This window comes from Protopterus annectens, chromosome 3.part1 (assembly GCF_019279795.1).
Source record: "Protopterus annectens isolate FY-2018-M chromosome 3.part1, PAN1.0, whole genome shotgun sequence".
Lineage (NCBI taxonomy): Eukaryota > Metazoa > Chordata > Ceratodontiformes > Protopteridae > Protopterus > Protopterus annectens.
The window spans coordinates 42,417,696-42,444,993 of record NC_056732.1 but is presented as its reverse complement, the minus strand read 5'-3'; the positions used below and the strand labels follow the sequence as shown (position 1 = coordinate 42,444,993).

At 37.6% G+C, this 27,298-nt stretch overlaps 1 protein-coding gene across 2 annotated transcripts in view; it reads right to left on the bottom strand.

The window, feature by feature from the left end:
* Positions 1–25,839, bottom strand: part of ANKRD12 (ankyrin repeat domain 12) — a 1,254,496-nt gene extending 1,228,657 nt beyond the window's left edge. Inside the window, exon 1 of one of the 2 annotated variants that reach the window (XM_044066536.1) lies at positions 25,685–25,839. The gene's annotated coding sequence lies outside the window, so the exon portion shown is untranslated. The remainder of the gene's footprint in view (positions 1–25,684) is intronic. The other variant, XM_044066537.1, reaches the window with a different exon arrangement.
* Between the last annotated feature and the right edge of the window lie 1,459 nt (positions 25,840–27,298).

The window sequence follows — 27,298 nt, the reverse complement described above, 5'->3', positions numbered from 1 at the left end:
TTTCACTAACAGAAAACTTGTGTGAATTTAAGAAAGATGTAGTAGACTCTAGATAACTAATAAACGACATGAGCTGCCTTTCAGTACCCCCACCCATACAAAAAACAAAGTCAACAAATCTCTGTAGAAACTAACTGAAGGAGTATGTTCAGAGTTTAGTAGAGAATTTACCTCCCATTCAGCCATAACTATGTTGGTGTAGCTAATGGCACAGGGAATAGCAGTAAACAGCGCTACAACATCCATGGTTACCAACAAGCAACCATCTCTCAGCTTTCCATTTATGCTATACTTGTATAAATCTTCGAGGAACTGTTTGTCTCTTAAAACCTGTTCACATCTGTCTAACAAAGGTCTCAAGTTCTTATATACAAGATATATATATATATATATATATATATATATATATATATATATATATATCGAAAGGCTCAGTGAGCCAACCACTTCCGGAGAGTATAGGTCGAAATGGGAGTTGAAGTGCATTCTTATGTATTTTTGTGAGCCCATGAAAAACTGGAATCAGAGGAGACTCAACAGATAAATAGGTATACAATTCACTAGTAATAATAGGACTATAATAATAGATAAAGCAGCATCAACTTAAAATTTTCATATCTATCATCATAATCAATTTGAGCATATACATTCTCATTAAGCAAGGTAGAAAAAATAGTAATCATAGTCCATCACAATAATAGCACCGCCTTTGTCAGTATTTTATCATAATGTCATTATCTTGCTGCAAAGATACTAGAGCTTCTTTCTCTGAAGTGCTCAGACTGCAAAACTTTCTTTTAGGAATACCACTATTAGAAACTTGCAATAAATCCTGTTTACATTTTTTACAAAATGTATTCAACAATGGATGCACATTTGGCTTAAAAGTGCTGGATTTCTTAAAACTAGAAACCACCTCATCATTGTTAGGGTGTAGCATTCTTACCATTACATTACATGCAAACTTTTTAATTTCAATAACAGTCTCTGTAAACTAGAGCCTTGTGCTGGAATAAAACTTAAACCATGGCTTAAAAGTGACATCTGAGCAGGTGTTAAAGTTTTCTTTGAAATATTATCTATTAATGGTTGTTTTTTTTCCTGCCACATTCTCTTTATAGTTCATTGATCTTGTTCCTGTCATTGCCTCTTCTTCCTTCTGCTGTGTGAGCGAGGCTAATGTATAGAATCCTTCCGTTTGATCGGTAATGGTAAAAGTGTGTTGGAAGCTGTTTTCTGGTTGGTTATTTTTCTCCTGGCATCTGGCGGGTTTGTTAAGGCCAGGAATAGCAAAAGGGCTTTCAATGGTCGAATGAGAAGTGGATGGTGGGTCTGTAGTCACAGCAGCATTAACAATACAAACATTATCAGCACTAGCTTCACTGATCTCAGAGGTTGTATTATTAACCAAATTATTACTCTGCGTGTCATTCCTCGGCCAAGTGAATATATTCCCTTGTTTAAAATAATCAGTGTCTCATTAATACATAATATTTCAAAGAAAACTTTAACAGCTGCTCAGATGGCGCTTTAAAGCTGTGGTTTAAGTTTTATTCCAGCACAAGGCTCTCAGTTTACAGAGACTGTTACTGACAGAATATGAAAATATGAGACTTTCTGCTGTACCAGAGAAACTGGAAGGAACAGACTATTAATTTTATGAAAGCATAAATAAGCAACTGGACAGGTGTTCCACAGCACGATTTGTTAATTGAAAGGGCACATCAAGGGTACGATCCAAACCTGGCCAAGAGAAATCAGACAAGACCTGTATTAATAAAGATGCAATCATACCAGCAGAAAAGAGTTGATCCTGACAAAACTGTGGCAAAAGGAAAAGTATTAAAAAGTAGAGTAAATCAGTGGAAAATGAGATTTCTTCTCATTGGCCAATAAATTTATCCCAGAAATCAGGGAATGTAGAGAGGAAGACATGAGATTCAAGCTGCTAAATCCAGCTGCCTTCAGAGTATTTTTCTAAGAGAGAAAAACAATATCCAATAAAAAAAAGTCAGCAAGCAAGCAGAAAAGTATTCTGCTTCTCATTCTTCTGACAAAGCTCAGAGAGATTTTGCCAGTGAAGCCTTTTCCAGTGTTCCATATGGAAATGCTCGAGACACAGAAGAGTACAGCAGTTTACTAAAAGAACCAGAAGTACCTTGGACTTAAACCAGAATCTGGTGTTGGGAAATGGAGATGATCAGAAAAAACAGCAACAATGAAATTAGCTAAATGGGAGATAGCATTGCTCGCATTTGTTTAATATGGCTTTGCAAGAAAAAATGGCCGAGAAAAGACTAGACTTTTGTTAAATTTGCTAAACGCATGGGTAAAATGTAAAGCAAATAGCCCACATTAGGTCATTAATACTTAAAAGGACACTAAAGGAAAAAAAGCAACTTTTGTTCTTATTTATTTGCATAAAACAGTTCATAATATAAACGACATGTTATATTGTAAAGCAGTTTTGTACAGCATGTAATCAGGGGTATTACAAAGTGTGTTTTTTTTTTCAGTGACTATTGTAGGTTTTAAAGATTAAAATAAACATTTTTTTTAGTTTTAAAGATGTATATTAATTATTTTACATTATAACAAGAAAAGAAAAGCTAAACAGCAGCATGTTTAAGCTAATATAATGCTGGGATCTTGGGCTGATGGAGGCAGGGTGAAATGTGTACGGATTATATTTACAATTAAGATGACAATTTCTCTTGTTTTTACAAGGACAGACATCTAGATTAGATTAAACTAATTGGCTTAAACTATAAACAAGATATTTTTAAGCAAATAGGCTTGAAAAAGATGATAACATATGACAGTGACAAATGCTGTCTAGATTACGGTCCTTGGCTTAAGCTATAAACATGATTTTTTTATAAGCAAATAAGCTAAAAGGACAAAGCAGTGATGGGTGCTAACCTTCTTGTATCTGCAAAAATATTAACCCCCCCCCCATAAGCAAATGGTCTCATCGAGAGACAAGTTTGCAGCTGAAGGCAGTTAGACAGGGGAATTCTACGCATTCTCTTCAGAGTGAAATTTACAAAGATTCCTTTGCACATCTGCAAAGATTTTTTTCTCATTGCTCACGGACGACATTTACATGGAAACAAGCTGTCTGCATGTGCAACCAATTAATCTTTTTTTTTTTTTTTTTTTTTTTTTTTTAACAAGAAACATCTTTATTAAATCATCATGCATAAGTAATCTTACATTTAAATAAACTAAAATAAACCACAACACAATCTCAGTTGCAAACATTATACATTACAAACCATGCCAACACAACTGTAGCTGCAAACATTATACATTACTTCATAGTCAACTATGACATAGCTCATTCAATTCCTGCCTTCATTTAAAACTTTTTCCTCCTCTGTATCTATTGACCCCACACTTCCCATTTTTTTCTGTAATTTACTCCCACCCTTTTCTAAAGATCCCAATTCTAGTTGTTTTATCCCTGTTATTATCTACACTACTTCTAGTAAAGTTGGTTTAGACTTTGATTTCCATTTTCTGGCAATTGCTTTTTTTGGCAGCCATCATAATTACTCTCAGCAAGGCCTTACTATGTCTAGGCAATTCAGATACTGTATCATAGCTAAATATCTTTAATGTCTGCCAATTATTACACTCCCAGAAAATAATTTGCCAGTTACCTCTTTCTTCCCCATAACACCTCCAACTTTTGCCGTCTACCTGACGAAAAATTCTTTTAAGTCTACTTCAGATATAAAAATACCTATGCAAACACTTCCAACATATTAAATCTTCTAGACTCCGTTACATATTTGGGAGACTTGCATGTATCCCCCCATTGTTTCTTTGTGAATTCCTTATCCACCCTCTCTCTCTCAAAGCCTTTCTAACCTCGTTGGATTGATTCTTATAGTTATCATGCAATATTTTTATGTTCTACTACTACTTTTTTCGGCTTTTCCCTGTTAGGGGGTTGCCACACCAGAACAATGGTCCATAGAACAATTGGCAGTGGAGTTTTACAGTGTTGAGGTGCCAGCCCGACATCCAACCTTCCACAGAAGGCACACACTCACAACTAGGGCCAATTTAGAGAGAGAGTGTCCAATCCAACTACAGCATGTCTTTGTGATGTGGGAGGAAACCGGAGCACCCGAAGGAAACCCACGCGACCACAGAGAGGACATTCAGACTCCGCACAGAAGGCACCACAGCTGAGAATCAAACGAGAGAATCTCCTGCTGTGAGTGGCAGCAATGCTAACCGCTGCACCACACCACAGGGGCCGCCCCATTTTTATGCTCTACTGATTATTCATTTCTTAATGGCAATGTCTGTTCTAAATTCTACTAAAAACTCTACCGATTTTCATTTAGCCCCCCCCCTCCCCCATTTCCTCTCTCTTTTCCTATACTCTGATATCAATCCTTGATAGGGAAGACAATCTCTAACCTGCAGTCTAAATAAGTTCTTGGCATCCTGCCGTTCTATTACCTTTCCTTCTAAAGTTATTTGCTCCCAATACCTTGGCTCCTTTGCCATTTTTCTCAATAAATTCCAGCCCCTCTTTCCTACTGTCTGTATCCCCAATTGCAGTTCTCTATCGGCAGAATCTCATTTCTCCATTCCCATGTTGGCTTAGTTCTTAGCACACTTTATGCTCCACAGCACTATAATGCCCTTTTCTGGTTTTGTCAGGTATAAAATAATGTCTTCTCCAAGCAGAGTCAGCTTTTCTCGACTACCACACCAATTATATCCTTGAATTTCTGAGTCCCTTATTTTCTTAATGGTTCTAAACATAATGCATGCAACCAATTAATCTTGAGAGTTCTGAGCATTCTTTGTTAAGTGAGATACTAAATGTAAAGCTGCAACATAAAGCAGTTCAGTGAAAAAGTTTGAAATGAAAACGAATAAAAGGATAGTAGGCTTCACAGCAGCCTCAATACATTTAATAGAACAGTGAACTTTTTCTTGGGGCTAAAAGCCAATGCTTTCTGAAAGTATATAGGCCATTTTCCCCATCTGAGAGGGGAAAAGAAAAAACAGACGTTTTGAATGAGAGAGAACAGACTGTAACAGGTGTTTTAATAAGGGTAACCTTAAATTATGTTCAAGCCTGTGGGTGCAGCCATCAATTTGGGGCAATTCTCATCTGTTGGGTTAAACTTCATTTGTTGAAAATGTACATAATTTTGTGTGTATGTTCTAAGTTAGTAGGGAATAGGGTATCCTGAAAATGTTTTCAGTCTTTTTGTTTGAGATTTTCATTAAAACAAACAAAAAAAGTCTTGAAAATGTGGCATAGGTTCAAATACAAATGCGAAAAAATGAAGATCAACCAGAGAAGCATCGGTGTACTTGTAAGACAAAGTTGAAAATACACTAAAAACTGTCATGTATAATAGATGAAAACAATATAGTGTTTTAGCATAATGGTTATTTTATGCATGGTATCATGAAATGTAAATGGCCTTAAAGGTACAGGCAAAAAGCCAATATTGAATTATATTAAGAAATGCAGAGTGCAAATAGCAAAGCTGCAGGAGACACATCTGGGAGGCAATGAACATGTGAACTTGATAAAGAAAGGATTTCAGGAGGGATATTCAGCAGAATATCAGGGACAAAGGAAAGGGGAGCAATAATACTGATTTCTAGACTGGCTCAAATACCGATGGAGGATTTTTGGTATTGGGGGGGGGGGGTCTAGGTTTAGTCGTCGAATGAAATAATCACATCCGACCAGCAAACATTCATTCACCAAACATCCACTTCAGCAAATGTGTGAAACGGGTAAAGTAGCTAGTTGGTCAACATCTCCCCGTCCTACACACTGCAGTAATTTCAAACCCACCCAGGTGGTGGGTTTCTCCCCCCCACATCCCCCCAACTACATATACCAACTCCGAAACCACACTACAGTGGGGAAAAGGGCAGGGAAGTAGTTGGCCAACATCAGGAAATTTGTCCTTTTCTCTCTTATAGCACTATCCGAGTTGGTACATATACACATTAGGAGGGGTGTGGAGAGTGAAGCCCCCTACTTGGGTGGGTTTTAAATACTGCGGTGTATGAAATGGGAAAGGGTTGGCCAACTAGTTATATTCCATGTCTCACACATTTGCTGAAGTGAACGTCTGGTGAATGAACGTTGTGTTCGCTGGTCAGATCTTCGATGATTTAATTTAACCAGTAAACAGACCCATTAAGGGGACGCTGACAAGGAAGAAGGATTACATTAGCATGCACTTATGTTCCAACAAAACCTGCTATTATGCAGCATAGGAAAACTTTGGGAGAAATAATCAGCTTTCACCAGGGAATATTTATAGGTGGGAACTGGAACTGATACAGTAGTGTGGATGTATCGGGGGGGTCTGGAATGAATAATTTAACAAAAAAAGGTAGGGGTCTGAAAAAAAAAAAAAAAAAAAAAAAAAAAAAAGAGATGAAAATATCTGGTAAGGAAGATGAGAATTAAGTAGTAGGAACTTGACCAGAATTTATATATTATTCCCCATGGTACAATAATTGGGCTATATATTTCAGAGGAAAATGTGCATTTAATTGAAAGCTTTGACATGCATCCAATAACCATTTCAGATCATGCACCAATAAAAACTAAGAAAAATGCTAGGTGATAAGGAGCTCTCCCATCTACCTGTTAAAAAGACAGAAGTACAAAAAATGGGTAGTAGAAATTACTCAAATCATTAGGGAAGAAAAACTTCATTAGGAACAGCTAGTGAGTTAGATGAAATTAAATGGAATTAAAAATGAGAAATAAAAGAAAAAAAAAAGATTTGGTTAAGAAGTAAGAATTATTTAGAGAGGCTGTTAAAGATGAAGTATTTCAGAATAAGGTTAAAGTACTGCAGCGTGCTAAAAAGAAAATAAGGTAGCATTTGTAGAATATACACGAGTCTAGAAAAGTTGCTGTTAAGCAACCATTTCTAATAACTCAAGAGTACAACAACTTTTAGCACAACTATTTAGATAATAGAAAGGGTTTTTGAAAAACTTGGGTAGCCTATGACAAAACAAACAAACAGAGAACTTAGAGCTGGAAACCAAGAAACAGCACAAGTGGAAATGTTTATGGCACACTTAATTAAGTCAAGATTAGAGGAATGAGGGCTCTACAACTAACAGTAAAGGGAAGAGGAGATGCATACTCAATCTGCTGCAGGGAAGTATCCAGGAACAGTTGGTACTTCTGTGGAAGTTTGTAAGTTAGGAGGGAAGAAAGTGATAAAGATCTGGAAGATTTTATTTAATAGTATTTTAAAAAGGAGGGGGAAGCACCAGCATCTTGGAAAAAGCTGCGGTGGCTGTATAAAAGGCCAATCAGACCCAGCTTCATAAAGACCCATTTCAATTTTAAACCAGGATTATAAAGAATGTATACATTTTAAAGAGATAAAAAGAAGTGACAAAGGCATCACAAACGTTAGTAGATATGGATCAGTGTGGTTTGGTGGAGGGGAGACAAATATTTGACAACATGAATTAATTGAACAATGATGCTCGGGTGGCCGCGGTGGTGCAGCAGTTAGCGTTGCCACCTCACAGCAAGAGGTTCTCCGGTTCGATCCTCAGCTGGGGTGCCTTCTGTGCAGAATCTGCATGTCCTCCCTGTGGTCGCGTGGGTTTCCTCCCACATCCCAAAAAGACATGCTGTAGGTGGATTGGACACTAAATTGGCCCTAGGTGTGAGTGCGTATGTGTGTGCCTTCAGTGGAAGGTTGGGCGCCAGGCTGGCAAATTGACACCGTAAAAACTCCACTGCCAATCATGAGTGGACCGGTGAACCGCTGTGGCGTCCCTTAACCGGGAAAAGAAGAGGAAAATTGAACAGTGATGATCCAGGGCGAAAGCACTTGACAGAGTAAACTGAGATTGTAAGAGAAGGGTAATAGATGCTTTTACATTCCCTGATACAATAATACAGTTAATTAGGAAAACATGTGAAGGATCGAAGGCAGGAATTAAAGTGGGAGACTTCCGCTCTGATAAGTTGCGTTTGAATAGAGGAACCAGACAAGAGTGCCCCCTTTTACCTTTATTTGCTTTATATTTAGAACCACTGGCAAAGAACACAAGGGAATAAAGAAGGTTGAATCACAGTAAAAAGATTATTGTGATAGTAATGATTACCTGAATAAAAAAAGGTTTACCCTATTCTAAAATCTAAGGACAAAAGTGCTGGTTTGGACTGTGATAGTTCAATTTAACAATTGGTTATGGCACTGGATTCTAATGAGGAAGTTTTGATTTTTTAGAAGTTTCGCCCTTGAGGAAATTGAAGAAATTGGCATCCAAGTACCAATCAATGCAAAGTCAATGGCAGCAAATCCCTGCCACAACTCTGGACCGACATGACTTGATGCAGGAACTTACACTTCTTGTTAGGAAAATGAATTTTGAGCTGCAGTTTAATAGCAAGAACCCAATAAATGGTTTATTTGTACAACTGGTCTGATGTGTAGAAGTTCATATAGCCCCCCCTTTGGCTAATTTGGCCATATTTTGAGAAACTCTGCCCAACAGTTGCTTTCTCTTGAATGTGAAGTTTAAAGAACCTAATTAAAAAAAAAAAAAAAAAAACACATGAATTTGATTTACAAGGATTAAGTACCGATACGGTTTTTGTGCAATGAAGGCTAATAAGGGAGGGGGAATGGTTTGAATGGACTAGAATATTTACTCTGGTAAAATCTAATGGACTGTGAGAAATAAGATAATGTTTGAGGAACAAAATACATGTGTGCACACACACACACACACATATGTGTGTGTATATATGTATACAGCTATGCTTTGAATTAGATTAATTCTATAACTAGGTTTTGAGTTTTACACACTCAAGTACCTTTCATAATGTACATTTGGATGTCGCAATCTATACAACTTTTGAAATGGAAGGTTCAAGCCAGCGATTTACTGTCAACCAACCTTTTCTAATTCATACCTGGATTTTTCCAACTGCTATACACAAAAGGTTGGTTTGGTTAAGGGGCAACCTGTAAGAGTTGCCAAAATGACATCTTGTGACACTGATTATATGAAAGAAATTGATTTTTAGGTGCATTGTTTAGAAAGAATGGTTACCCAGCATCTTCAGCCAAAACATTTTTTGAAGAAGTATTGGCAGAGAGGCATAGAAGATTTAAGCCCATCATTTGGGAGGAAATATCACCAATAAGAATGGTGACAGTACATGTTTAAAGGTGATTATTGTAGAAATATGCATTGCAGTAACAATCGCTGACTAAAATCAAGAATACTATGACCAAGAACTGGGGTGCTCCAGTGGGCTCTAACTATAGCCTTGCGAGTAACTAAGTCACTACATTAATTTGTTTTTTTAAATGGGGAAGGAATACTAAAACATCTTAAGAATCTATGTCTCCTATAAATCAGACTCTTCGAAGAATGTCAAGTTGTGGGATGAGTAATTACTATAACTCTCTTTAGATATAGAATTATTGAAGCACTGAACACTTGGGGAAAATGTGTGCACCCAGGCAAGTTTAACTGTAAGCCCAAAACGGTGGTTTATGCAGCGTTATGCGAGATATGCCCTGTCTTATATTGACAAGACTAAGCACACATTAAAGCAAAGTATAAATGTGAACATTGCTACTTCATTAGAGTGAAACATGAAAATAATGCCATGTTTATTATTATGTAATGGGTTTAGGAAATTTATTTTTTCTTATTTTACAAAAAAATTAATACTTCAATGAGAGAGCAACACGAAGAATCATTTAGAGCTGAAAGAGTTGCACTGGCAACAGAAATTAAATGCCACAGTTCTCACTGGTGTAAATGACTGCGTATCTATTACAACTTTATTAAGGATATGTTCCTGAAGGATTTAAAATTGATCTTAATATAGCGTTTTTTTTTTTAATTTGTGATCATTTCCTAAGAACTTCTTACTGCTTTATATTTAGTGTTAGCATATATAAATATAAACTGCATTGCGGGTTTATTTGTACTGGTTGTTTCTGAACATGTGATATGATTGTAATATTTTAAACAGGTTGGGTTCAGAAGATTTTCTTTCTTATTCTGATGAAGTTTAATTGGAAATCTAAATGAAAGCACTTAAGAAAAGCTGACTTTAATCAGGAGATGATATTTTGCACTTGATAAATCCAAAAAAAGGAAATCTTTCTTGGTGTAGTGGAACATTTTGAGACAGTTTCAAGTCTTTGTGGTATAGAAAATTAAAAGGGACATACAACAAAGGCTGCAGCCATAAATTATGTACCCAAACATAACTTGGTTCAGCAATGCCCATACTTGCGCTCATCTGCCTAGATGCCACTGATTAATTAAAGAAGATTTAAACACAGGAGAATGTTATTTCGAAACCTATGGCTTCACCCATTGTTTAATTTATACAGAGACCACGTGGAACTTTGGTTAAATGCGAACCGGAAGCGGGACTAAGTTAGTTAGATCAAGGGCATGCAACTCAGGTTAGGTAGGTGACATGTTTGGGTTGTTTTTCCTGTTTTGCTTGTTGTACATGTTACTTTGAACAAATTTAGGCATAAAAGTGTTTATGGTTATGGATGAAAAAGGCTTGTTATTGAAACAAGGATATGGGGGAAGAGACTAAACAAAGGATAATACAATAACTGAAAAACCAGCTCTTGTTTATGAATAAAGACAATAAGATACAAGCAGTTAAAATGTTTTATAGTCCCTTCAGTCTTATATACAGGTCAGATATACAATTCATCAGCCAGAGAGGTTGTCGACAATAATTAATAAAGAGATGAAGGAATTTATCTGGAAGGGAAAAAGGGCAAGAGTCAAGTGGGATATGTTGATTCTCTGAATATATTAGGATTAGCCGATTTGAAGGGATATTTTACAGCTACACAGTTACGATTCCTATACACAACACATGGAGACAGTTATAACAATTCAAAGAAGAAAGAGAGGATGATGATGAAGCAGGAGAGCTTCAACAATAAGGGAGAAAATGGGATTTTGGATTCATATTTTTAAGGAGAATAACGAACCATACAGACTATTAAATTCATAAAGTTGTACTAAGCAGTCTAAGAACTAAACAGACAGGACTGTAGAAAGAGTTTGCCAATAGAGAAGACTGCAAGTAGGGTTAAAGAAAGTAGGCAAGAAGCGACCAGAATTTACTAAAGAAAGCTGTCAAAGGAACCATGGTATTGGAGGCAAACAAACAGATGAAAAGTTAGAGTGGGATGAGACCAAGAAGTCTGGACTGCAAATTAGACAGACATCCCTATCTAGGGATCATATCAGAATATAGGCAAACAGAAAGAGATAGCAGAGTCCCAAGTGAAACACCTGCTCTAGTACAGATTTTAGTCAAATCTAGAACACAAGCTGTTGTTAAAAGGGGACAATTAGTACGGCATATAAAATATTGCACAGTAACTATAAAAATCAGAGGTGGTTAGAAACAATTGGGAAGAGAGAATGGAAAAGCAATTTACACAGGAACAATGGGAGGACATATGTAAGACTCTAAAATGTTGCCTGGAAGTGTTTTGCATATCTATTTTTATACACCAACCAGACTCTAAAGAATTCTTCCTCAGGTAGACAGCAAATGTTGAAGGTATGATGAGGAAGAAATACCCAAAATAAGCGGACAGATAAAAAAAAAAAAAAAAAAAAATCCCTCAGAGTACTCAGTCAGAATCAGCGAGGAAGCAAATGGATGCAACTAAGAAAATTATTACTTTGGGCTGGGATTCCAGATCTGAATTTCCTGGATATAGCAAGGTCTTAAGTTCAGTTTTGTTGGCTGCCAAAACAATTAGTAGAAAATGGAAATCAATATAATAATGAACTACACACGAATAGCCAAGATATTCTGACCATTTTCGAAAAAAATTACAATAATCTATATGGTCCGCAGGTTGCAATACACCCAGAGTCCTACAAATGACTTTGTTGCTGCATCTCATTTCAACAAATTGAAAAACACCAAAATGAACTCCTAGAAGCCCCTTTAAGAACAGAAGAAATTGTGGAGGCAATTAAAAGTCTACAAACCAACAAAGCCCCAGGTCCAGATGGCTTCACTTCTAATTTTCATAAAAGATTTGCTTCTAAAATAACTCCTATTCTTCTTAAAATCTTTGAATATATTGTAAATTTGGATTTAGGGACCTATATCTAAACAATTCTAAAACTATCTTTATTCGCAAACCAAATACGGACAATTCTAACCCATCTAACTGCAGACCAATTTTGCTTATTAACAGACCTTAAAATCACGACTACGGCTCTAGCGAATAAACAAAGCTCTCCACACAATTATTTCTCCACAGCAATCAGGCTTCATGAAGGGTAGACAACCCTGGGACAACACGCCTGGGACAACACGCTCACTTTAGATGTTGCCATCCAACTTTCTACAAACCATAAACTTCCCTACTACCTTATGGCACTGAATGCCACAAAAACTTTTGATAGTCAATCATGAATTATTGTTGCTGACTCAAACAATTTAACTTTCCAACTAATTTCATAAATACAATCAAAATATTATACAATTCTTTTTTTACCACTCTAAATATTAATAAACTATGTTCTTCTAAACTAAAATGAAATAATTGAACAAGACAGGGCTATCCCCTCTCAACCTACCTCTTTAACATATATATCAAACTCCGATTTATATACTTAACACAAAAAACATTTCACCGCATTCCCCAATATTTTGGGGACAAATCTGGTATTTTCAGCCTTCACTAATGACCTCATCATATATTTCCAGTTACTAATACGGACTTAAAAATTCAAAACATTATGGAAACCTTCTCAAAAACTTCCTATTATGAAATTAACCCTTCAAAATCTCTTACTTTTCCAAATAACCCGACCAAAGAGCCTCTCTTTCCTATAACCCAAATTAAATATACCTTTAAGTACCTAGAGATAATATTAGACCAGAACCATAAAAACTCCCTACAAAAAAACCTTGCCAAATCATGGACAAACATCGAAAATGATAGACAGATGGAACATGAAACTCCCATTTCTACCTAAAATAGCAATTATAAAAATGAACATCCTACCCAGGTTACTATACCAATTTAATGCAACAAACTGCAACATCTCTTTAAGCTTCTTCAAAAAGATAGTTTCTCCAAGACCGCATGGCTCTCCCTACCAAAATGAATGCTTCCCAAAAACAAAGGGAGACTGGGAATACCAGATTATAGATTATACTACTGCATAATTTGTGCCAGCAGAAGGTTCCCTATTAGAAGGCCGAAGATGCATTCTTTCGAATGCGTCTTGGTCGAACTCAAAAGCCTGAAACGGCAAAATACCTTAGTGGCTTAAGCTAATTCTTTCCCTGGGAAAGAATTTGCTTGGCTGCTTCGTTACTTTGCCGTTTTTGGCACTGTAGTGCGGTCTCGGAGTTGGTATATTTAAGTAGGGGGGTGTGGGGGGCACAGCCCCCCACTTAATGTAATGTTTAAAGTAGGTTTTATTTTTTGTTGTTGGGACAGTGATTTTTTCCCCCTAGGTGGGGAAAAAAAAAAAATTGCTGTTCTGACAGTTCGAAATTGTAAACTTCCGCTTACATAGGTTCGATTGATCACTGTTCGCTTTAAGTGCTCAGTGATCTAATATAGACCCCCAACAGAATGTTAATTGCAGACCATAATCCAATTAACTCTACTCATTCCCCCAAATGGGTTGGTCTTTGGCATGCACATGTAAAGCTGTGCATAATATAAATACCAAGCACTTCTTCTCTTGCAACCCATTCAACCCACTCATTTAAATCAAAATCTAAAACTGGGTAATAAAAATGATAAATCTTGACAGATTCCCCCAAATTAAAAAAAAATTAAAATCGCTGGGTTTTCTACACCATTAAGGATAAATCTCCAAAAGGACATCAAAATAAAATTTGAACTTGATAAATATACAATAATTCTGAGACAAATCAAAGAGTTGGTATCTACTTTAGGTAATTTCCGTAATGAAGTTCAGGAAGAAATAAATACTGCCCTATCCCTCAATTACATACAACTTTACTTCAACCATTAAATATATCTTCTATTACGCTTGCACAGTATTGGAGAAACAAAAACTCTGAACTGACAGATGTTCACTTCTCCCAAACAATAATACAATCAGGTTTGCCCCCTTCAAGAAATTATTATATACCCAATTAAGGGTAAATAATAATGCATATTATACCCCAGAGCGTCTTAACAGCTTCTTTCCAAATACTTCACCTCTGTGCCACACAATGGCAGCCGACCTCCTGCATATTCTATGGTACTGTAAATAAACACAACCTTATGGGACTCATTTAGGATTAAACTTGAAAAACTGAGTTATGGGAAATCCAACCTTTCATGGGAATTTGTTATATTGCATGTGAGCCACAAGGGCCTACCTACTAATGAAATATTAGCAAACGCATGAAATACCTTAACTTCTGGAGTACAACCTTGGACTGTATCCTGTAGTAAAATACACTGTCTCTACTATACTAATACTATTGGCAGTCCTTCCATCCAAAGGTTTTAACTCAATCCTGTTATGGATACTTCAAAAAGTATTAATTTAGTAATAATAGTGTAAGAATGTAGCACTATATATATGTAAAATAGTTGTACATGTGATGTGTGCATCTCATCTTCTTTAACTACTGCGTTTTCAATTTTGTGCCAGTAACAATAGCTTGAATCAATAGTTAAGAATGTCATGCATATTTTAATAGTATAGTCTCTCATCATATTAAGAAAACAAGCTTTAAGTGTTTTGGTTGGATATGTGAATGTTCATTGGTCTTATCTGTCCCTGTATGCTGACCAGTTTCAGTAAAATAAGTTTTGTAAATTCTACATCAAAATAAAGTTTTGAAAAAATAAATAAATAAAATGGAAATCAAAATCTAAACCAACTCAGTTTGAAGTAATGCATACTGTAAAAATAAAAGAACTGGAAGAGTGATCGTTAGAAAACAGAGAGCAAATTATATAGAAATAAATGGAATTTGTGGGAACACTATATGCAGAATAATGTTCAGGAGGAGTAAGGTTTAAAGAAAGGCCGCTACTGAGCTATTTGTGTAACGTATGAATGAAAGACAGATGTTTAATTTATTTATTGACATTTGTTAATGGGAAAGTCCTCAGGGCCAGGCTAGACCATTTTCAGTGCAGGCCCGGGGAGAAAAGCTCCACAAAGAAAACAAAACATAGCAAAATTAGAACACATTTTACAGAAGAAGCATCTACACAAAAAAACAATGAATAAAATTACAGAAGATACATAAACTTATTAGAAAACAATAAAAGAAAAATATGTATGATTTAATAAAGAAATTTAGTACATCATACAAAGCATAAAACAGTGGTGTTTGACAGTAGAGAATAACAAGCTGTTATACTCAAAAGTAAAGGAGTATATCAAGTGAATCTTTAATTGTTCAAGAAGTGGGAACATGAAAGTAAAGGCTGTGAGAAGGCATACGGGCAAGGGTTTATGATGGCAAAGATGTAAGAGAATAAGAAGTGGGGAAGTCAGAGACGGAGGTGGGTGAGCTTTAGTAAAAGTTAGTGGACAGTCATGCAATACAGGAGAAGGAAGTTTGGTAAAGTAGAGGGAGAGTGGGAAATGGTGAAAGGTGGGGGAAATAGGAGGAAGTGTGGGAAATTATGAGTGGTGGGGGAAAGAGGAGGAAGGTAGCCTGGTAAAGTAGAGGGAGAGTGAGAAATGGTGAGAGGTGGAGGAAAGAGGAGAAAGGTAGTCTGGTAAAGTAGAGGGAGAGTGGAGACTAGCGAAAGAATGGTGGGGAAGGAGTTAAGAGATGAGAAGAGAGGGTGTTAAACGAGTTCATTTGGGAGTTTAAAAGAAAGAATTTTTGAACAAATGAGCTGGAAAGATTGAGTTTAGGTAATGGGCAAGGAGGGAAGTGAGCAGTTACAAATCCACATGGAAAGGAAATGACTATGCAGTGCACGTATGAAATTAGAAGGTCTCGGTTGAAGGAATACAGATGATGAAGAACTGTCCAGGAGTCCAAGAACTGACCTGCAGGTAGTTTGGGTTTATGTACTTGGAGAAAGTACTGGTATTCACAGTGTAGGGAACAAGCTGGAATGTACAGGGTAAAGGGACAGCCAAGTGCTGGACAGCCAGAGGTATATATACAAGTTTGAGAGAGACTGTGAGCTGGAGGAGGAGGAGAAGCTAATAGGGGGAGTTCAAGCCAATATAGTTGCTTTAAGGCAATACAATGATGAGTGGAGTGGTGACTATTTGTAGCACATTTAGCAATTTTACTACAGCATGTTTCTAATTTTGTCATTAAGGAAGACTGCAGATTAGTTAATAAGGAAGCACTACAAGTTAGTGAAGGTAGAAGGTATGATGGAGCCAATGCTCACAACACCTTACTCCTATCCTCACCCTCTCCCCCCCCTACTATCCACTTTCAGTACATCTCTATTTGCTTACTGACCACATGTGATTGTAAGTATAACATTAAACATAATTTCCAGTACCAAACAGGTATATCTGAGACACTGTTCCATTGTATAATTAAGCTGTTGTATTGCACAGACACAACTTCACTGAATGATTTCTTGATACTATGCAACTGTCAAAAATGTGCCACTACGTGATCCTGTTAGCCTTATTACTAACTTGAACTATAATATGTTATTATGTAATTTATTACAATCATTTCCAGACCATTTCACTATTGTTTAAAATACTGTTATGTTATCATGTGGAGCTTTCTCCCCAGGCCTCCAATGAAAATGGGCAATTGTGCCCAGTCAGACTTCCCTGATAAACAAATGTTAAATAAACTAAAATAAATAAATGCTTGTTTAGAAGGTAGGGAGATGAATTTATGTCATGTCTATTATAGTAGCCTCAATAATTTTTTGTGGGTTTTATGTAATTTTGAATGTGATGAACGAATTTAAGATATTTATCTATAAATTACCCCCAATAGCTTGATATGGGTAACTAACACAATTTTAGTGGAGTTAAGGGAGAGAATTTCGAAGTCAGCTATATTAAGGGGTAAATTTCTCTTTGGAGTGAAGATCATGAATTTTTTTTTTTCTTTAGGATTTAGAGAGGCTATTATTGTAAAGCCAGGTTTCTACTATGGTAAATGCAGCTTGGGTGATTTGCTTTAAAGTGTGAGATGTGGGCAGAACAGACTATTGTGGAGTCATCTGCATACTGGACTACGGAGGCCTGCTGAATAGCTTGGTGGAGATTATTAATAAAAATATTACAGAACAGGGCCTAAAATTGAACCTTGGGGAACACCAGTGGGGTTATGAATGTAAGGGGAAATGGAGTTCTGCCATTTAACAGCATGCTCTATTAGAGAGGTAGCTTTTGAACCAGTTGAGTGAGTAGCTAGGCCAATACTAGAGAGCTGTGCGAGAAGGATAGAGTGAGAGATGGTATCAAATGCTTTTGATAAGTCCAAGAAAAGGACTTTTCTTGTGCTTTGTTCACAATGTCTAAGAATGAGATTAAAGTAGTGGATGTGCTTTGTTCACAATGTCTAAGAATGAGATTAAAGTAGTGGATGTGCTATCTCCAGGATGGAAACCGTGCCGAGTAGGGGAGAGAAGATTATATTTTAGAAGATAGTCTAAAAGTTGATTTTGAACACACTTTGCTATAAATTCCTGAGATAGGGGAGAGTAAGGCTATGAGTCGGAAGTCGGAGATGTCAGCTGAGGGACCACCTTTATGAAGTGGCAATATTATAGCTTTTTTCCAAAGGTCAAAGACGCAAGATTCCTGTATGGATCTATTAATCAGAATGCTAATGGAGTAGGCCACTGAGTTTGCTGCAAAAGTGAGGAATTTGGCAGTGATATTGTCAGTGGAGTTGGAAGAGGGCTTTAGTTTTAGAATGGGTTTTTTGATCTGGAAGGTAGGTATAGGAGAGGGAGTGTAAAAAGTGGTGGAGGAGTCAGATGTATGCCATTTGGAGGGAGAGGACTGGAGAGTAGCGGATGGCAAAGTAGTGCTGGTGTTGGAGAGGATGGGAAAAGGTTGAGGCAATATTGGCAGCAGTGTCAATAAAGAAAGAATTAAAGGTACTTGCAATTTGTTCTGGTAGTTTATCAGGCTGTGTGGAGGGGTTTGGTTTAGTGCCAGGGTTAAGCAGATTGTTGATAGAAGACCAGAAAGCTTTAGGATTAGTTTTTCTACTAGTTTGCTGGTTCCAGAAGTAGTGCTGCTTGCCTTTAGCGATAAAGTTTTAGCGTGGTTACGGAACTGTCTAAAAAGAATAAGATCAGATTATTTTTAGATTTCAGCAAAGCTTTCCATGCTTTGTCCCTGTCATTATAATTTGTTTGGTAGCTTTAGTTAGTCAGGGGGCATTTCTTTTAGTTCTTGAGGGGGGCATTACTAGTTTTGGTTCTTTTAGGTTTTGAAGGGGCTAGACTATCTAAAATTTTTTGAAAATAACTATTATAGTACAGCAAATTGTCACCTAGGGGGAAGAGTCTTAAGGATATTCAAGTTAATGTTTTTCAGGATTCTGTTGAAGGTGTTGGGGTCAAATTTAGAAAGGTTTTGGACTAATTTAACAATACTTTTTTTTGGGATTGCTGAGCATGCTCAGATAGCATAGGTGGGGAGATGGTCACTAATAGAGTTAGACATAGTGCCAGATGTTATAAATTTGGAAGGATCGGAGACTAGATTCCAGTCTAGGATGGATCTTTCATTAATTTTGTTGTTGTACCTTGTAGCAGTAGTAATAAGTTAGGTGAAGTGAAATAGGTGTACACTAACGAAAGACTGGAAGAGACAGAGGACCAATCAATATTCATGTCCCCGAGGATAATAGTTTCATTTTTTACAGTGAAGGAAATCCAAGATAAAATGAATTATACAGTTGTAATATTATTTCCAGGAGGGATGTATAGGACTATCATACATAGTTGTTTTGAGCGATTAAATTTCAAGAAAAGAGATGATTATCTCAGCATTTTGGAACTGAGGGATGTGGTCTTTGTATGGAGTAATACTGAGAGAGATGGGATAGATGAGGGCTACACCACCTCCTCTTTTCTTTTGTTGACCTGCTCTAATAATGCTAAAATTTGGTGGAAGAAGCAATGAATCTTGAACGGAGAATTTTAAAACCATGTTTCCATGGCTGCTAGGTGGTCAGTTTTACTTTGGGAAAGCCAGGCATGCAGCTTTATTACAGATTCTTAGGAAATTGAGAGTAGTTATGTGAAGTGATTTAGGGCATTTGGAGAAGTTAGAGTTTGTGAGGTTGTAAAGAGTCGGGGAGTCCTGGATTGGGGTGTGTGTTACTTGAGCAGGTGAGAATGGAAAGGATAGGAGAAGAATGATGAATGAGGTTAGACAGTTTAGAGATAATGTAGTGAAGGGGAAAGAAGAGAGAGTTATGTGAATAAAGTAAGGTGTAGTTTGGTGTACAGAATAGGGCATGGGTGATAAAGGCTAGCACTAATGTTTGAGGCTAGCACTAATGTTTGAGTAAGTAATAAGTGGAGTGTATGGAAAGCAGGCGGAAGAGTATGACTTAGGAGGTAGAGTAAGAGGGTTTAGTTCCGCGGCTTTGAATAGAGTTATAAAAAGAGTAAGGAAAAAGGGGATAAAGTCTGATATCTAATTATACCTTAAATGTTTCTTTTATTTGTGTAAATGTATAAAATTAATTAATTTTCTTTTCATGTATGTACATCAGCGTCTAAAGAAATTAAAGTATTTACAAAAAAAAAAAAATCTCAATGCGGGTCAGACAAACATGCATTCATGCACTTAAGCTTCTCCATGTCCAACATAGGCAAAGTTTCATACCACATCCTTGCAAGCTACAGGTCCCACTCTATGATCCATGAAACTTGTAACAAACAAACTTATTGGAGCTGGTCCTCACTAATATGGGAGAACACTAGGGATGTGAACATACTGAAGCTGGTCCTCACTAATATGGGAGAACACTAGGGATGTGAACATACTGGAGCTGGTACTCACTAACATGGACGACCACTACACCCACACACATGTAATGTCCTCTCGGATAAGGCTGGATAATAAAACTGTTTCTTTTGAAATAAAAATATCGGTATCCCTGCTAACTCGCTAACTCTTGAACATTTGGGAACTCTTCTAAGGCAAATGTCCTACTACTAAGTGATGGTCTGGCAACATTTCTAGCTCCCCAAACTCTGAAAACATGGCTCCCAACGACCCTATTCAGTCATGTTAATATAGACACAGACAGCTGTGCTTACCAGGAATAAATACAGCAAATTTAAAAAACAAAGCCATCCTGGTGGAATCCCAATATCAATAGAGTGTACAACAAAAGGAAGAAAATCCTGGCAAAAATTAGGATGCATGACACCTAGTAGGATTTGGAAAAAAAAAAAAAACAACAACAATCTAAATAAGCAAATCAAGTCTACCAGTGACAAATTTGAGGCAAAAATAGCCTCCTAAGCCAAGGACAATCATAAGGCTGGCTTTCTTTAGCTATGTCCACAATCTCAAAAACAGTGCACAACAATGTGCAGAACTATTTGTAAATGAAGACACCTACACAACCAGAAGATATAACAAATCTACTGGCTGACAAATTCATCTCTAGTTTTATACCATCTCCCCAACCCACAAGCCACACTTCAGGAAATACTATCGAACACACCCCTGCCCCGTACTCAACTCTCTCTGCATCAATAGGCCCGGATAAAATCTCAGACTGCCCCTTCAATATCAAGAAGCATGACCCATCAAAAATACTAGGAAAGCTATTTAATAGTAGCCCCCATACAAGTATCATGCCCTGCAAATGGAAAACTAACAGTCATCCTTCTACACAAGGATGGGCCATCTATGGACCCTGATAATTACAGAACTACAAGTCTGGCTAGTTTCACATGCAAACCCACTAAGAATTACAATCTTCAGACACTGGCCAAGGCATTTAATGCAATACCCCACTTGGGCACCACAAACTCAGGAAATCTGGTACAAACCCTTATATCACCTGCTAGACAGCCTCTGCTGGGGAATCAACCTCCACAAGAGGCCGCTCACTAGTGGAGTTCCTCAGGGCCGTGTACCGAGTCCACTCTTATTTGAAGTCAAAATCAATGTCAGGTGTATCTGGTTGAAAGATTGCAGACTGTGTACTTATAGGATCACCCAAGACACAATATCCTCCAAGAAGGGCCGATTCAGGCAACTAACTTGTGCCAGAGCCATGCTCTAAAATTGAATACCAATAAGTGCATAATAGTCGGGAAGTTGACTAGCCCTGGAAACTAAATAAGCAAACAATAACACCAAAACTCCTTTATGTTTTTAGCACTTTCACCCTTTAATCCAAAGAACTTACTCAGAAAACATAAACCAACAATCCAAAGAACTTCCTCAGAGAACATAAGCCAACAATCCAGTGAACAGATTAAATACTTGAACAACCTATCACTTATTTGTATTAAAATCGTGAGACTTCAAAACAACCACAAATACTCAAGACTTTAAAAAACACACTACATAAAAACAAACACATTCATAACTTAAAATATGAAATGCCCTCATCTTATCTGCGTGTCACTTTTCCTTTTAAACTCTTAAAATGTCCGTTATACCAACAGGCTTGACCTGCATCCAACAGAAACTGCTAATAGTGCTCCCTGCATTCTAAACAGTTATCACCCTCCCAAATCCTTTTCCAACTGTTCAATCGCACAAAAATGATTTATTAAATACATTACGTTTTGAACAGATGTTTTGCTAAACCACCACTCATTTGTTGCTAGTTACAGCTAATACAGCTGCTAGACAAGGGCCCAGAGAAGTGAATATTGTGGGAAAAAATTCAGGGAATTGTTATGGCTAGGCTTGCATAGGCCTTAGGGCCGATAGCCTAGTACCAACCTATGAATCTATAATACACACTCAAATGCTTTCAATCAAACTCATCGCTTTTCCAATATAAAATACTGGACAATCAGAACATTTTGCCTGGAAACTACTTCATTAACTACACACCCCTAAGAGCAGATTCAGCAGTCAGAAATTAGGGTACACGAGTCCTTTCTTATTTGCAGTGGTGATGGATAGGTTGACAGATGAGATCAGACAGAGGCCCTGTAGACTACGATGTTTGCAGATGACATTGTGATCTGTAGTGAGAGTAGGAATCAGGATGAGGAGACTCTGGAGAGGTGGAGATATGCTCTAGAGAGCAGAGGAATGAAGGTCAGCAGGGGTAAGACAGGAATATATGTGTGTAAATGAGAGGGAGGGTAGAGGAATGGTGAGGATGCAGGGAGTAGAGTTGGTAAATGTGGACGAGTTTAAGTACTTGGGATCAACAGTTCAGAGTAATGGTGAATGTGGAAGAGAGGTGAAGAAGGGAGTACAGGCAGGGTGGAATGGGTGGAGAAGAGTGTCAGGAGTGATTTGTGACAGACGGGTACCAGTAAGAGTGAAATGGAAGGTCTACAAGACAGTAGTGAGACCAGCTATGTTATATGGGTTGGAGACAGTGGCATCGACAAAAAGGCAGGAGTCAAGAGCTGGATGTGGCAGAGTTAAAGATGTTAAGATTTGCACTCGGTGTGACTAGGATGGATAGGATTAGGAATCAGTATATTAGAGGGTCAGCTCATGTTGGACAGTTTGGAGACAAAGCAAGAGATGAGATTGCGTTGGTTTGGACATATGCTGAGGAGGGATGATGGGTATAGTGGGAAAAAGATGCTAAGGATGGAGCTGCCAGGTAAGAGGAAACGAGGAAGGCCTAAGATAAGGTTTATGGACGTGGTGAGAGGAGATGCAGGCGGTTGGTGTGACAGAGCAAGATGCAGAGGATAGGAAGAAATGGAAAGAGATGATCCGCTGTGGCGATCCCTAATGGTAAAAGCCGAAATATGATGAAGATGATGATGTAGACAATAACCTGATATTTGACCATCATATGGTTATGGTAGTAAGGAAACAGTTCTGTATTGTAAAATGTATAAGCAAGGATTAGAAATAGGCCCAAGATGTCACTATTCCGCTGTATTCAACCCTAATCAGACCAATCATTAAGTACAATGCCCCCTTCAGTACCTATCTGACCATGCATATGCAATAACTGGACATCTACAGAGGTTCCTCACAAAAAAATACAAGACACATACAACATATCTTACATGGATCGCCTCAAAGCCCGATCCCTGTATTCTGTCACCTACAGACTTTTAAGGGAGATCTATGCCTGGCATACAAAGAATCCTTGGCTCCCATTCAGGTGGACCTTCTGCACATATGCAAAACAAATAACATCAGAATTACCCAATCTAGGCGCTTTTAAATCTTATTTGTGACAAACAGGACATTTTTGAGTGCCAGGTATGTGACAGAGACCACCCTTTGACATAACAGACTTCCTATCCACATGACGCAGACCCCAACGCAATTCAAGTGAAACTTCTACCAGCAGGTGGAGAATTGGAAATTCATCCCAGACCAAACACGTACATACCTAATTGACAGAGATTTATTTTATTTTATTTTTAATTATTTTACATTTGTTGACAGGGATAGTCCGACTGGATGCATGTCCATTTTCAGCGGAGGCCCGAGGAGAAAAGCTCCAAGGATAAGCAGATACAGCATTACATATTACAAACAGACTATTTACAGAGAATACATAAGTAAGCAAGTTAAACAAGTTCCACTGGTTAGAGTTAATCATGAGCGCAAGTCAGGATTAAATTAAATTACACAGTAAACTAGTTAACAGGTTTTTACACATTCTAGAGAGAGTTAGCCAGGCTTGATACATTCACATAGCCAGTTAAGTGGCAAATGTTGTTTGAGTCTAGTTTTAAAATTGACCTAAGGTGGAAAGTAAGGTAATATCAGCTGGAAGAGAGTTCCAGGATCTACTTACAGAGTTTGCAAAGAGAGAGTCACCGGCTGCGTTATTAATTTTGCTAGTCTGAATTAGTTGTTTGTTAGAGGATCGAAGCGGTCTAGGATTATTATAGGGGGTGATAATATTTTTAAGTGCAAGAGTATTGTCCGGATTATAGAGGATTTTATAGACCATAATCAGTTGGTTATACTGGATTAGGCTGGGTAGTTCAAGCCACCCAAGCTGATTTAGATTGATGCAATGAGGTGTCCTAAAAGGCAGCCCAGTGGCAAACCTGGCAATGTGGTTGTAGCAAATTGAGAGTTTAAGGACAGTCTTGTTTAAATTCGAGAGCAGAGGGGATGCATACAGAAGGATTGAAAGAAGGTGAGAGCGAGATGGTCTACAAATGCTTGACTATTCAAATTCACCTCGGGGATCAAGTCAGTCACCCTGCTAGACAGGTCCAGGGAAGTAAATATTGTGGGAAAAAATAGCCAGGGAATTGTTATGGCTAGGCTTGTATAGGCCCTAGGGCCGATAGCCTAGTACCACCCTACAAACTTATGAGCCCTACACCACATACATTCCTTAGAATAATCTTAAAGTTTATAAACTCGTCAGACATTTGGAATGCATGGCTAGGCTTAAAAAGGTTTCATGCTGGTCAACTTAGTACACACCTATGAACCTAAAATCCTTACTTTAAAGCCCCCCCCCCCAAAAAAAAAAAAAAAAAAAAAAAAAAAAAAACACAATCACTTTTAACTTGGGTTTGATAACAGCATCCATACACAATGAGAAATAAAGGCACATACCTTATCACTTTCTACCCCCTTTAAAAAATGGGGACATCAAAATCTGGATAAAACACAGCTCGACGCTTCTTAAACATTTTAGTTACAATCTATGAATACAACAAACTGAAATGGAGACAATAAAACCAGTTTAGATCCCCTACCCCAGCATCAATCGTAATGGTTCTTAACATTTCGGTTATCTGGTAGTCAGTCGCATTTAAAATCTGCGGAAACGTATGCAGAGGTTCCTCATGACTCCACAGCATTCGTTGTTTTTTTTTACCCCAGTTCTTGGCTAAAGCAAACATTATGCCTTAGACCACATGTACTGGTAATGACCACAATAATTATTCTTGTACAAATCAGACCAACTTAACCCAACAAAAGTACTTTTACAATACGGTGTTTTTACACCCAATGTCAATAACCCACCCTTTCTGTAACAATTACGGTCATTTAACATCACGTACAAATACGAGAGTGATTCAATATTTGTTTAAACCAGGAAAAATATGTTAGTTACTATTTACAAACAACCACTTCGGTCTGACACGTTTATACTTCTAGATCAAACCGAAGAGAAGCACACACCTCCTTTCTTTGTAGACCCTTCCTTGCACAACTATCCAATATTTGTACATTAGAGTCACGAACACAATATGGAAATTATTATGATCAGACCAAAGAAAATAAAAAAGACCATTCATACCGCTCACTACTGGGATGGGCCGCGGCTGCCAACCCTTTGCAATCAAAGAGATGCTGCTTTCTCTTGGGTCTGTACTGACAAGAAAGAATGAACAGGTGCTGCAAACCTGGTTACATCCAACTCTGGCATAGCCACCTTTGCATCCAACAAAACACCGTGCCGCGCTTGCATTTATCATACATTTTCTTACAATGTTTCTATCCAGAATGTCACTAGATATACATACATACACATAAGATATACGCTTCCGCTTACCTTTTCGTATCAAGTACTGTTTTTCCACGATCTCTAAACCAGTATGTTGACGTCAGAGACGTTTTCCAGTTTCCTTAAAAAAAGATATACTCCAGTATCACACACAGATGTGTCTCTTGGTTACTGTGGGATTTGAAAACATTCCCTCTCCAGCAGTAATTAACAACACCTATGCTTTTAAAACGAGAGCTTTGATTGGATCATATCGTATCACCTGACATGCAAGCTTTTGCTATCTGTAAGGGACTTTCTGATTGGCGTAGAGAGGGTAGTCCACCCTTCACTATTCACATGAGTGTTTAAGCGTCTTATATTTTTTGCTCGCGGGTGGGTTATCTCGCCTGATTTTGTTTCACGGATAGTTAAGACAGCGTTTCTTAATGAGAGTTTGGATAATTTTGTGCTATATTGTTTAAATCGTCTGAGTTCTGGAAAAGAAAGGTGGTGACGCAGACCTTTACGTGCTTTTTCTTTTGTGAATGTTGCGGATGGAATGTTCTGGAAGTATATAAGTTTATAGCTTGTAGGAACGTTTGTTAGCGGTTTAAGAATAAAACTCGTGATGAGTATGTGAATTTTATTAGCATTAGTTATCTTAATAACCAGTCTGGGTTAGACAATATGGATGCTGATAAATTGTGCTTTTGGCTTTTTCTTCTATGACGCAGTGAGTTTATATTGTGCAGTCTGGGGATAAGTGCGCATGTGCGGAGTGTGATCCAAGTGTAGTATAAGCGTTCAAACTGAAGCACTGACCGGGCTTAGTCGGACTGTAAAATGGCGAGTGAAACTCTGGTACTTAAGAAATTGTGCCCACGATGTCCTACCGCTTACGTTCTTTTGTCTTGGGCTGTGTTTTATAGCTAGTGTATCGGAGCTTGTTTGAAAGCATTGTTTCATTGCGTTAAATAAAAGTTTTAAATACGTGTTGGGACACAAGTTTATGTAGCTTATGGGGTTCATTTTATAGCTTGTAGAATGCTGTAGTTCTCATTCTGGTAGAAACGCTGTCGCGGAGTATAGTTTTGACTGAGCGTTTATTTCATAAGCAGTAATATTTTGCATTTGTAAGCTTAAATTGTATTAATTTGGGTTACTTTAAGTGACCGCTCAAGCAATGCCTATATAAATTCCTACTGGGATGTATTGCTGTAACTCACTTTTTTCATTGTTAACCTTGCTTTGTCAGGGCTCTTGGGGTTCGTCTTTCAAACCACGCCCGTAGGCTGCTTATAGAAAAGGTCATGGTTAGCGTTTTGCAGTGTGTTGTGAGTGGTGTGCATTTCCCGTAATATCGCACCCCCCCCCCCCCCCCCCAACGCTACGTGAGCCGAATCATGAAGAAGCTTTTCTTTGAGAACATCAATTAGCAAGAGAATTGTGGCCACTTATCTGAAAGTATCCGCCGAGTTTCTGCAGTAGGAGACTAGAGGGGATCGGATTAAATTATTTTGCTGTATTGTGTTTATCTACGCATTTATACTTGTGTTTTAGTCGTGACAATGTCTCCCAATACCTTGCAACAGTCAAATTATTATTTTTTGTTCATGTAGATTCATTAGACCCTTTTTTGAAGGGGTTGTTGCGTTATCTGTAATGCTAAACTTTGCTTTT